General features: G+C 43.7%; 1 pseudogene; it reads left to right on the top strand.

Annotated features, from left to right (window-relative positions):
- The first annotated feature begins 2 nt into the window (after positions 1-2).
- On the top strand, positions 3-12,473 carry LOC146557418 (tubby-related protein 4-like; annotated as a pseudogene).
- Positions 12,474-13,280: the final 807 nt, after the last annotated feature.

Genomic DNA, 13,280 nt, shown 5'->3' with positions numbered 1-13,280 from the left:
ATGATGGGACCCAGGCTCTTATCTCCTATCGTGATGGCTTCGTCCTGGTGGGCTCTGTCAGTGGGCAAAGACACTGGTCCTCTGAGATCAACCTGGAAAGCCACATAACCTGTGGTATCTGGACCCCAGATGATCAGCAGGTAACACACTATACAGATTTTGAACATAGGATATGTTCACCTGGCACTTACCCAGTCTTCTAATGCAAGTAGAAGTAGAAATGTTAGGTTGCCATTTGCCACTTGTAGACAGAAACCCTGAGAGCTGAATCTGTGAGTGACAGCAAGCTTCCACTGTCTTGAATGTGTTGTTGTCTTTGTAAGGCTATATTTTTGTTTTCATGCTGTTAAACTGTCAGCACAGGTTGGATGTCAGCAGACTTTCAGTCCGTGTATGTGTAACTGTCCTTGTTATCACCATCAACCCATTTATGTCCATTTCTCGCAGTTTTTTCTCTGTGATATGCATTTGTCTTGTTTTTCTTTCTTGCTGTTGTCTCATTTTTCTCTCCTCTTTCAAGTGTGAGTCTTTGTTCTTGTGTCAGTGTCCACATTAATATTGTTTTTTTGCACTTGCGCCAGGTGTTGTTTGGTACTGCAGATGGACAGGTGATAGTGATGGACTGCCATGGGCGCATGCTGGCCCATATACTGCTGCATGAGTCAGACGGTATTGTCAGCATGTCGTGGAACTACCCCAGCTTCCCTGGTAGAGGACAGCAGTGAGAGCGACACAGATTCTGATGACTACCCCCCACCACAAGGTATTCTACTCAAACTTCTTCTTCTACCTTCTGATCAAGAAACATACATTAAAACCAAATGTACCTGGTTAATTTCCTGCCTGATTCTCTCTGTGACACATCACATCTTTCAAAGAATAATAAACCTTTATTTAGTCACACTATTTGTCTCAAAATTTAATTAATTGAGTAGAAGTACATCTTCTTGCTTTGCCTCAACAAGAAGATCTCTATAGGGAGATATCTTACTCAGCTATGCAAGTTATCATTGCTAGCAGTCTTTAAACATGGTTTGCAAGACAAGTTTATCTAAAGCAAGAACCAACACCTAAAAAGGAGCAATGAGTCCCAGAAGACCCAACATTCAGTATTGTCTGAATCATTGCTTGGAGAAATGTTCAGTTTGGAAACTGGCAGAAAGGCAAGGATGACAGCCAGGTCGAAATCCACTTCAGCAGGGCCACAGGTAGAATAAGCCTTCAGGTCCAGCAGTAAACCATCATTTATGAAAGCTAGAGCCCACTAAAGTAAGCTCTTACTTTATCATAGGTTTGTTCATATGAGGGTGAGCTAGGGTCATACATACTCTGTATAAATGACCAATAAATATACTTAGATGTCACCCATTGGTTGGTTGAGTCCTCTGTTATGAAACCTCAAGCTTCATAATGGACTCAAAATTTTTCAGGGAAAATCTGGATCTGACTGACAAACCAAGCGACACTGCATGCTCAGGCTGAAGTCACATGTCAAACAATGGGCCCACCCTAAAGGTTTTTCTGCTTTGTCCTCATTTTGTGCTCCATTTGGGACTGTAATTGACAGAACCCCATGCTGAATAAATGGTGACCCCATGTTTACTAGGGATCAGAGTCGAGAACCGGTTCCTGGGAGTACCGGGAATCAATAAGATTCTCTGTAAGAGAATCACTAATGAATCGAATCGATAATTGATATTGATAATGGAATGCACTGACATCACTTTCCAGAAGTTATGTTTTATATACAGTCTGTGCTTCGGATACCAAAAGTGGACCACTTCTCCAAAACCCCTGTAGGTATTTTCATATAAAAACAGATTTCTGCACCTGCATCTCCAAAACAAGTGAAACTGATGGTTTAATATATCCTTGTTGCAGTGCACAGCTTGACATTGCTTGACAAATGGCAGTAATTTTGCCAGTGGCACTGATTGGCTAATCATTAGCCTTCCTGTTGCGTACATTGGACTGATTGCCTTTTAATCAAGAAACCGCCACTTCATGTCACCAAGCCAGACAAATCAGTCAACTGTGGGAGTGAACAAATTCAAATGTCTGGAAGTAGCCAGGTCACAAGCACTTCTGCAACCCATGCTTCAGTCTTGTCTCCTTAAATGGACCTCTGTGACCCAAAGTAGCTTTAAAAAAAATAGTTCTTGGCTTTTCTCAACATGTATAAGTGTGTTCGGTAAAAGCATTTAAACTACAGCTGTATGCTGCTGGTCCAGTGTAAGCTGTTTAACGAAGCATAAGAAGCACAAGCCAACTAAAAACAGTTTTCCACTGGGACAGAAAATATCTAGTGCACTGGGATGTAAGCTGTCTGTCAAGGAATTGTTGCATCTGGTCAGCCTCCTCTCCTGCTGATTTCCGTGTGCACACCAGCCAGCGTAACAAACTGTAGAGAAAAAGAGGCAAAAGAAACAAAACAGGAACCAATAAAAATTAGCTTAATTAGTCCCAGTTGCTAGGGATATATTGGTGAGGGTCTATCCTCCTCCCAGTGGTCTATTAAATTTTTTTTTCCCCTCCTTCTTTCACCACAGGCCAGGCTGAAAACTGCTTACTGTTAAGGTTCAAAATGAGGAAGGAGGGTACAAACCACCCTTGGTCCAGAAGCTCTTGGTCAAACAATGATTTTAATGAACACACACGTGTGGGAAGACAACTCTGTACGCAGACAGCAATTGATCTTCGACTTACTAAAGCACAAACAATTATTTTATAGCATCAGGGTTTGTTTACTGACGCCCCTTCATGCGTCACAGATACATTTTATACATAGATCAGATCAACACCACAATGACTTTTAACCCAGAAGATCATCTTCTATTTTCATGGCTGGTACTTTCCGTTCTTGTCTTAAAGTGAATTGTTCCTCTTTCTTGCCGAGACATGACTAATCTCTCCTCTAAATAAATCTAACTCATGTGTGTGTGTCACGACCTCACATGCTCTTTCTCAATTCACCTGTTGCACTTCTGACCTTTCACTAGACCAGAGGCTCACTGAGACTATGTGTATGTCTTCTACTAAATAAATGTTTTAACCAAAGAACCTCTACTAAAACCTTAATATGAAATGACCTGATATATAAGTGTTTTGTAAGCATGTATTGCATTCCTTCTATGTTCTAGTTTTCCCTCAGCATGTATCACCTGAACAGTCACGTCAGTGAAGCTTAAGACCTTTAAAGAACCTGAACATCAACTCAAATAAGCACAGATATGCATTGTGTACACAATAGTTATAACTGCATCTGAAATACAAAATTAACATCATCATAAACATCTTAAGGCCATCTTAAAGCTATCTGTTACATTGTTAAAGCAATGATCATACTGCAGATTATATTATTAATGCACTGGTAATAATGATGATTATTTAACAATAGCAGTAAAATAATTTCCCTGCTCCACATTACCTAAGCTGGAACACAGATCAGGCTCTAACTCACTAATTAAACCATTCAATATGAATTGATTGGCCCCAGTAGAAATGATCTCTTGAGTCAACAACTTGAGTGACGCACAAGGCTTGTCAAATCTTTGTCATGATACATGATGATAACCCATTATCATCGCACAGCACAGTACACTGCAGTTACAGCCCCATTTTGTATCTGATTTAAAGCAACACCTATTTAAAATCCTATCTGTGGGATGTTGCAACAACAAAGCAGAAGTGGACATTTTATTTATGGTACTATTTGGGTCATTGCAGGATTACATTAAAGTACGGAGTCAAGGATATTTCAATGAAGATGTATGAGTGCTCTCTGAAGGTGTGTTATTTATAGTAATGTTAAAAATTGGTATATACTCTTGAATAATGTCCCTAAATGTCAGATGATTCAAACTGAAGTACCTTACAGTTCTGTTTTTGAACTAGTTTGTTCTGTCACTTAACGTTTTGTTTCAGTCGTTTTTGCACTTGTTTTTGATGTGAGGCTAAATTCTAGTAGTGGGTAGAAAGTTGGTTAAAGGAAAGCTGTTGTGTTGTATTATTGGAAGCTACTGAGAGCACAGACTTGTATATTTTTCACACGTTCCCCACTGATGGGCACAAATTAACATTCTTTTAAAGACCGATGTACAGACTTTAGTGGCGTCTAGTGGTGAGGTCAAAGCTAACAGCTAACACTTTCCAAATCTATCGCGGCTACACCATCCACAACCATTGTTTGGGCTTTCTTTTCTGGCTGACTCTGAAGCTCAATGGGCTCCATGGAAGAGGGCACACTCTTTATGTATATAGAAAATGCTTATTCTAAGCTACAAACACATTATTTATACTTTTAGGCAAATACATACAAATGATAAAAGAAGTGTAGTTCTCCTAAACACGTGTCTATTAAATCTAAAAAGCATTGTGATTGATAGTTCTGATGAACAGAACAGCTGTTCACAATGCCTGGCTAATATGTTTGTGAATGGGTGGATGACTGGATATGTAAAGCGCTTTGGGGTCCTTAGGGACTAGTAAAGCGCTATATAAATACAGGCCATTTACCATTTGTGTTTTGTTTTTCTTTCTTTATTCCTAGTGCACAGCCAGAAACCACTGCTGACAGTCAGCTTCACCTCTGGAGACATCAATCTGATGAACAGCTACGACGACCTCTCCCCCATCCTCATCCACACTGCTCTGAAAGGTTTGTGTGCGTTTGTTATTAATTTTGTTAAGTCAGCAGTTCTCTAGCTGCTTTGGCCTTTGCTCGCTTCATTGTGTCCTTCATTCACTTGTGTTAATTCTTTTTTTTAAATGATGTAAAAATGTGTAAAATGATGTTGCCCTTCATAAACGTATGTGTACTACTTTGCTCTGTGTTGTAGATGTGGTGGTCCAGTGGTGCTCACAGGGGGATCTACTAGCAGTGGCAGGGATGGAGAGGACCCTCCTTTCCACTGACACCTCCTGTCCTCCACCCAGCAGGAACGCCATTGTCAAGTTCTACAATGTTCGAGGCGAACACATCTACACACTGGATACACCAGCACAGGTGACTTATGAGTGTCATCCTAGAAAAATAGTTGTTCTTATATTTAGTAATGCAGGTTGTGGTTCGAGTGGCCCTTCAGTTTGCAGAAGGGAGGACTACCATAACCAACTATAGTTTAAGTGAGTCAGTGAGCCGGGGTAGGAACAATATGAGATGGGAAGGCCAGGGCTACTTAATTAGCAGATAGTAATGACACAAGATACTACAGGGTTTGTACGGGTGCTTGAAATCCTTGAAAATGCTTGAAGTCTAATATTGTCTTTTCAAGGTTTGAAAAGTGCTTGAATTTCAGATGTGGTGCTTAAAAGTGCTTGAAACTGTATTTCATTCACCACAAATAACTATCTGACCGAATAGTTTTCTTACCAGATAGAGAAATAAAATGAGTCGCAAAGTCTAAAAGCAAAATTTCTCTGCCTGGGCTGCCTACGACCTCTGCATGTCAGTGTATTTCAATGTGTGACCCCGCCCCTCCCCCGGACAGTCGGGGATGAGTGCACTAACATGCCTGGAGATTGTTGTTTCCATCAAACACTCCTTAAAACGCCAATGGCGGAGTTTGCGCTCTCGAGTCACATGATAGGTGAGTAAATAATTTTCGAGAATGTGTACATAACACGTGCAAATTTTCAAAACTATTCTTATTATTTTGTGCTGGAAAAGCATGAAAATTGACCTTGGAAGTGTTTAAAAAGTGCTTGAATTTGACCCTGAAAAATGCGTATGAACCCTGATAATATTCTTTCCAGGATCACAATGCTTTTTCAAATTCTTCATTCCATATTAAGTGTTGACTCTAACAAAAATCGTCTCAGATTCAATTTCTGGAAACTGTGAAGTGAACTTGACTCGTGAAACAAATGTGAAAGTAGGGGGATGATGAAATGAACATACTATACAGGAAAATGTATCTTTGTTTAAAAACGGAGATGTTAATCATTGATGTATACATGACAATGTTCGTTTTGGAGATTGGCTCACCTGTTAAGGACGTCAGAGGGTACATACATTCATTTTGATCATTATAGTAAGATTTTAAGATTAAAGATTTTCATTTATTTTATTTTACGCGAATAATCAGCCTGCATGACAGACTTCGGTAAACATTCACAGATAATTTCCTTTTGTTTTCGGTTTTTATTGAATGAAATCACTGTTCTCAGGAATCACTCTGAGGATTTCACTCCAGCAAAGAAGTGTTTTGCAGTAATGACATGATTTGCTTTACATTAGCCTTGTGAAAGCATATTATTCATTCTCAGATGTGTCTTCCCCTTCATACTGTAGCGCCCCATCACTACGCTCTGCTGGGGTCACCGGGACTCTCGTCTGTTCTTGGCATCGGGCCCAGTGCTCTATGTCGTGCGAGTTGAGCACCGCGTTGCCACACTGCAGCTGCTGTGCCAGCAGGGCATTGCCACAGCGTTAAAGGAGGAAAAAGACGTTGCCAAGCTCACAATGCCTTCCCGGCTCTGTTCTTATGTCACTGCCGCTTTTGTTCCCACCATCAAGGTAACACAGGCCAGGAGGGGTTTATTTCTATTAAAACCATAAAACACCATGTGAATAGATTTAATAGTGGTTTGGGAAGAGCTGTAATTAGCATAAAAGTTTTTAAACTTAACTGTACTTTACATTTCTAGCCTCCCATCCCAGATCCAAACAACATGAGAGATTTTGTGAGTTATCCGACAGCTGGAAACGAGCGCCTGCACTGCACCATGAAGCGTACGGAGGATAACCCTGAAGTGGGAGGGCCTTGCTATACTCTGTATCTGGAGTACCTAGGAGGTCTGGTCCCTATCCTCAAGGGCCGAAGAATAAGCAAACTTCGGCCTGAGTTTGTTATTATGGATCCCAAGACAGACGGCAAAACAGGTGAGATTAGTTTTTTCATACCTGTAACTTAAAAAGAATAATTTTCCAAAGAAGACCTGAAATGTTTGTTAGCTTCTAAATGCAATAACTACATTTTTATGTTGGTTCTAAAATAAAGAATACAGTAAGATCGTAGAGATAAGAACTAAAAATGTGTCTTTGATTCTGAAATTCAAGTAGAACTGCAAAAGATGAACCCCGACACAGTTCTGACATTGTCCAGTAGTTTTCCAGACGTTCTTACTTTGCGAGTTTTAGTCACATAGGGCAGACTGGACCCATGTTAATTAAAAGCTGCTTAATGGGGCCTCTTATGGCCCCTGGGTTGCTCATAAATCAACCCTCTCTCTCCCCACGCAGTGATAAATGAAGCCAGCCATGAAATGGTTCCAGACCATTCACACTTTTATGTTCATCAAATAAATTAGTTTGACCTAAACTGGAGCAGCAGCTGTGCTTTGCAGACTCCTTGTGACTGTGGAAGAGGAGACAAAGTGAGAACGACTGAAGAAATGAATGTTTGAGAAATGGTAGAAAAATGCTTTGATAGGATGATAATGATGGTGATGTTGTGGCAAAGCTATGACAATTCTTGCCTCCGGGTTGCTCAAGTAGATTTGAAAATGCTTCCTGCAGTTTCAACATACCTAAAAAGAATACCAAAAGGCATTCATATTTTATCATTCTTTATCCAGCCCATCTGAAAAAGCAACATTACTAACAGTTGAGCAGTGACTTAACTGAGAGAACAAATGACACGTTGTTTTTGGTTGTATTGATCTGAACATTTCATCAAAAGTAACATCTTAAGTGTCATTTTCATATTTTGTCTCCACAGATGAGATATACAGCAACAGTCTGATATCAGCCATGATTGACAGCTGTAACTGTTCAGACTCCAGCGACATTGAGCTGAGTGATGACTGGGTTGGCAAGAAATCGCCAAAGATATCCAGGGGTAGCAAGTCCCCCAAACTTCCCAGGTAACTAAACCCCGGCTTTGTGTGTACAGGAGCATGTTGCATCAAGCCACTTTGTCTCTTCTGTTTGACACTTGGATCTTTTCAGTGATTTAGGTGAAGCAGACAAGAGGAGATTAGTTCTCTGCAGGTTTTCAGTTTTAAACAAGCGGGAATCAAGTGATCACTGGCATGCTGAAGAGTCTGATACAAGAAGCATTTATATGACAGTGAATTCATTTCAGAAACATGTAAACAGCCACATTAATTCTGTTTAAGATTTTATGGCATTGAAACTAATTTTTTCTGAGTTTTTTTGTTTTAACTGTTAAAATTTATTTGAATGCTCCTTTTCTTTGCTGTTTGCTTTTTGGTTTCTCTGCATGCCTAAACCTTCTTCTTCTTTTTTTTATTTGCCACTTTCTCTGTAGAGACTTAGTTTGTCCCTTTACCAACAGGATCAACATTGATCCCAGAAAATCTCCCAAACTCTCCCGTGCTACGCAGGAGATCTCCAGGTCACCTCGGTTACCCATACGTAAACCCTCAATTGGGTCTCCCAGTCTAACACGGAGGGAATTTCCTCTAGATGACATCACTCAGGTAAACATCAGGTTATCGTAGCTGAGTGAGAAGCTGGTAAGGGATCACGTGCTGCCTGTGTGTGCTGTGAAGCACGACCGATGGATTTTTACATAAAATGTACTGTTGTAAATTTCGGAATGTGTCTAATATATTTATAGAAAAATGCATCGTTTTTTTTTTTATCTTGCAGCAAAATTACCTTGCTCAGGTCACATCCAATATTTGGGGAACAAAGTTCAAGATAGTGGGGCTGGCTACTTTTTTACCCACCAATCTCGGTGCAGGTAACAAATCAACGTGTTGGATAATTAAACATTAATTCCAGTTAAGTCTAATTTGTCTGTTGTCACTTTTCTTTTCCTAATTTATTTATTTTTATTGTGCCTCTCACTCCTTAGTTATCTACAAGACAAGCCTCCTCCATCTGCAGCCCAGACAGATGACCATCTACCTGCCAGAGGTGCGGAAAATCTCCATGGACTACATCAACCTCCCTGTCTTCAGCCCCAATGTTTTTAGCGAGGATGAAGATGACCTGCCTGTTTCAGGCCCTACTGGCGGTGCTGATGACAACCCACCCTGCACTGTCAACATCCCTATTGCCCCCATCCATAGTCCAGCCCAGGCCATGTCCCCTGCCCAAAGCATTGGTCTGGTCCAGTCACTCCTAGCCAATCAGAATGTTCAGTTGGATGTCCTAACCAATTCCACGGCAACCTCTACTGGAGGGGCTGCTGGTGGGTCAGACCAAAGCCAGGACACCATCTTGACAGCCCAGTACACAGTACCGACCAGGTACTCGAGTCCTGGTCAGGTCATATTTGGGGGACTGGAAGTAGGTCGCCTAGTGGTTGGACCGCCACCTTCTCATCATCCTTCACAACAACAACAACAGCAACAACACCCAAGTCAACATCAACAACAGCAACAACAACAGTCACTTCAACACCACCAACAACAAATTCAGCACCATCAACAGCAACTCCAACAGCAGCAGCAGCAGATGCTCCAGCACCAACACTTACAACAACAGCAGCAGCACATTCAGCAGCAGCTCCAACACATACAGCAGCAGCAGCTCCAGCAGCACATACATCTACAGCAACAGCAACAACTTCAGCAGCAACTGCAGCAACAGCATCAACTGCAGCAACAGCAGCAAATGCACCATCAGCTGCAAGCACAGCAGCAACAGCAGCACCATCAGCTTCAGCAGCTTCAAATTCAAATCCCCGTTTCCTCGATGTCTTCAGGACAGCCTTCGGGTGTACCTCTGCACCAGCTACAACCTGGGGCCTTGCATATCCAGATTCCTCATCAGTCTGCTGATTTAGTGGTTGAGAGAGCAGTAGGGGGCGAGCACGAACACTTACTGAAGATCAAAACTACTCGGTCACCTCCACAGCTGGCTGAGGGTGACACGGTGGTGTTCAGTGCCCCTCTAGAGCTAAGCAAGATGAACCCCCCACCCCCCTACCCTGGGACAGTGGCTGCTGCTGTGGCTGCTGCTGCTGCTGCCTCGGTATCAGCTTCCGCTGCATCTTCCAGTGCTGCGTCTGGATTAGGAGGGGGCGCCAGTGGAACTCCTCCCGCTGGAGACCTTTGCATGAAGAAGGGTGAGTTTCCACTTCATCCTTCAGGCCAGCAACAAGCTCAGTATCCAACACCGCTGGGCTATGAGAGGATAACGACATTTGACAGCAGTGGGAATGTGGAAGAAGTATGTCGTCCTCGAACACGCCTGGTCTGCAATCAGAATGTCTACACGCTCCAAGGACCTGGCAGCTCCGCCACTCTCAGGGTAACCTCGTCTTCATCCTCCTCCTCAGCTGACAAGAAGCTGCAGCTGCCCTACACCTCTGCTACCCTGAACAGACTCACTGCACCTCGCTATTCTATACCCAGTGGAGACCCGCCTCCGTACCCTGATTCAGCTAATCAGAACAGCTCTGCTGGCAGGAATCCCGGACAGAGGCTTGACAGCAGTTTGATCCACGCCACCCTCAGGAGGAACAGCCGAGAGGCAGCCCTCAAAGTTTCCCAGATGCTGGAACCACCTAGACCACTCCCTCCCAAGGCGAAAAACAGTACTGCACTAGCAGCCTCGTTCCAGCAGAGGGTGCCAACAGCCTTATACACCTGTAGTCAGTGTAGCAGTGGATCTAGTGTTGGAGGCACTGCCCCAGGGAGTGCTAATGGAATAGCGGGAGGAACTATTATCAGACAAGATTTTCCTCCAGGCAACGGAGCACCGCACAGCACAGTCATTGTTCATTCAAACAGTGCTACTCCTCTGGCCTCCCAGTCCTCTTATAATCTGATGAGTTCACTTGAAGTGTCTGGAGCTGCAGCAGGGGTAAGCGGCAGAGATAGGGCTGATTATGTTAATTCAGCATTCACAGAGGATGAGACACTGAACCAATCATTGAGGCATCTGGCACTAGGAGGAAGTGATGCATCAGGGCTGGTGGTCAAGCGCCCACCTCCCTATCAGTGGGATCCAGCATCCACAGAGGAGGTGTGGGTTCCTCAGGAACGGACAGCGACTTTAAACTCCACTGCCCCCCCTGTACCACACAAACCACCTCCCCTTATTCTTAGCCCAGCTCAGCACTTGGATGTAACCAGGCTGCCTTTTGTCCTTTCTCCAAAGTCCCCCACAAGTCCTAGTGCTGCATCATTCCAAGCTGCTGCTGCTGCAGCAGCTACAGGCTACCAGATCTCGCTCCAGTACCCCCCAGCAACTGCCTATTCTGGAGCCCAGCTCCAACCCATCCCAGGTTCTCCACGCCCCTGCGCCTCACCAAAGGAGGTGGTGGCACCTTTGCCCTTTTCACAACAGGATGCAACCCTAGTGTTACCACCAGGTTATTCTGCAAATCTGGCCAACCTAGCCTGCTGCCCCCTCCCACCTATGTACCCAGGAGGAAGTGCTTGTGCTGGGCTTCCCATTCCTCCCATTGCCCTCCACACACCCTGGGGTACTTACAATTCTTGCCCACCTATGACCAGTCCTGCAGTGCCACTACCACCCAAAGCCTCCCACCTGGCAGTAGACAAAAATGTTCTCTCACCACCACCTCCTCCGCCACCACCACCTCCGCCACCACCAGCAGAGCTGCAGAGCCATGGGGGATTACAAGAGACCATGACAGAGGCTGGGGAGAGTTTTCAGGAGGTGCTCTCCTTGACTGAGAGCCCTGTACCGCAGCGATCGGAGAAGTTCAGTAAGAAGAACCGCAAGCGCGTGGACGGTCGGGCTGAGGAAGCTAATGTGCCGCCACTGGCCGAAGGGAGCAAATCCAAAAAAGAGGGCAGAGCCCTGGGTGATTTCAATTCTCTCATTTCCAGTCCACGGTTGGGAGGAAGAGACAAGAAGAAGATCAAGGGACAGAAGGAGCAACAGTTGAAGGCTAAGAAGCTGAGTAAAGCCACTGCCAATAGTGAGTTCCAAGATAGTTCAGAAAGTGAGCCAGAGCTATTTATCAGTGGGGACGAGCTGCTCAATCAGTGCCAGAGCAGTAAAAAGGGTTGGAAGAGTAAGAGGAACTTGAGGGCTGCCAGTGAGCTGGATGAGATCAAGTGTCGAAAAGCCAATGAGAAGGAGGACAGAGGGCTTGGCAGCCAGGGCTTTGTGTATGTCATGGCCAACAAGCAGCCACTGTGGAATGAAGCCACGCAGGTATACCAGCTGGACTTCGGTGGCCGTGTCACCCAGGAGTCCGCCAAGAACTTTCAGATTGAACTGGAGGGGAGACAGGTGATACTTTTCTTATATAACTTGCAGAAATAATAAGTACACACATTCAACATTTATTGATTTAGAGCATTTCTCCAACAGGATTGAACCTTTTTTCCTTTCAACCTGCATGAACGTTTTTTTGTTTGTTTGTTTTGTTTTTCCTGTGTAGGTGATGCAGTTTGGCAGAATTGATGGCAATGCCTACATCCTGGACTTCCAATATCCCTTCTCTGCTGTGCAGGCCTTTGCAGTAGCTTTGGCCAATGTTACTCAACGCCTCAAATGAGATGTCTCCTCCCTATTTACTCTGAGTTGTGGGCTTTAGATGCAGTCTGTTGAAGGGGGTACAGCTGTTTCATTTGAGAATCATAAACTCTTGGATTGGATTCTGGAGACGAGGACTAAAATAAGCCCTGGCCATAGAGAGAAATACAATCACGCTGCACTACACAATGCTGCCACTAGTGTTGGTGCAAAAGCATCGATTGCATTTATGAAGGATGCCGTCAGACCTGCTCCGTTCGGCAGTTGCCGGCACCCTGCAGTGCATGTAGGGCCAAAGAGCTGAGCTTTGGTAAATCATCATGCAAATAAATGCTGCTTTAGCTAGGAGAAGCTTATAGATGTGATAACCAATTGGTTAAGAGAGAGAGAGAGAGAGGAATTGCTATGGTGCAGTTTTCAAAAGAAGCAGCAGTAATACTTGAAAAACACACTCTGGAGATCAAACTTGTTATCCCTAGAGCGCACAGGTACTACTGGGCACTGAAATCCATTGCTGTACAAACCTTTAGTGAAACAGTTACCACTTTATTATACTGCTTTTGCTTTTAGGATTTTCTTAAAAGACTAAACACAGTGGAGGGTAGGAGGGTCTTTTTTTGTTTTTGCTCTCTGCCCTTTCCTTTTGTTACTGTTGCAGCCTGTCTGGGCTGGAAATGAGGTTTAGATATATGCATTATTTTGGAACACTACTAAGAGTTCAGGCTTTTCACTGTTGTGAAAAGTGGGCCACTGTTACAATATCTGAAAGGTAAAGACCTGCAGTCCACGTGCTGCTTTGAAGGAAGAAGAAATGTTACTCTAATTTATATGTACATGTTGTTTATCG

This window comes from Mchenga conophoros, linkage group LG15 (assembly GCF_057382185.1).
Source record: "Mchenga conophoros isolate Kocher_MC1m ecotype Shallow Benthic linkage group LG15, M_conophoros_male_GT1.1, whole genome shotgun sequence".
NCBI lineage: Eukaryota > Metazoa > Chordata > Actinopteri > Cichliformes > Cichlidae > Mchenga > Mchenga conophoros.
The sequence above is the reverse complement of the archived record's forward strand: the minus strand, read 5'-3'. Positions and strand labels throughout refer to the sequence as shown.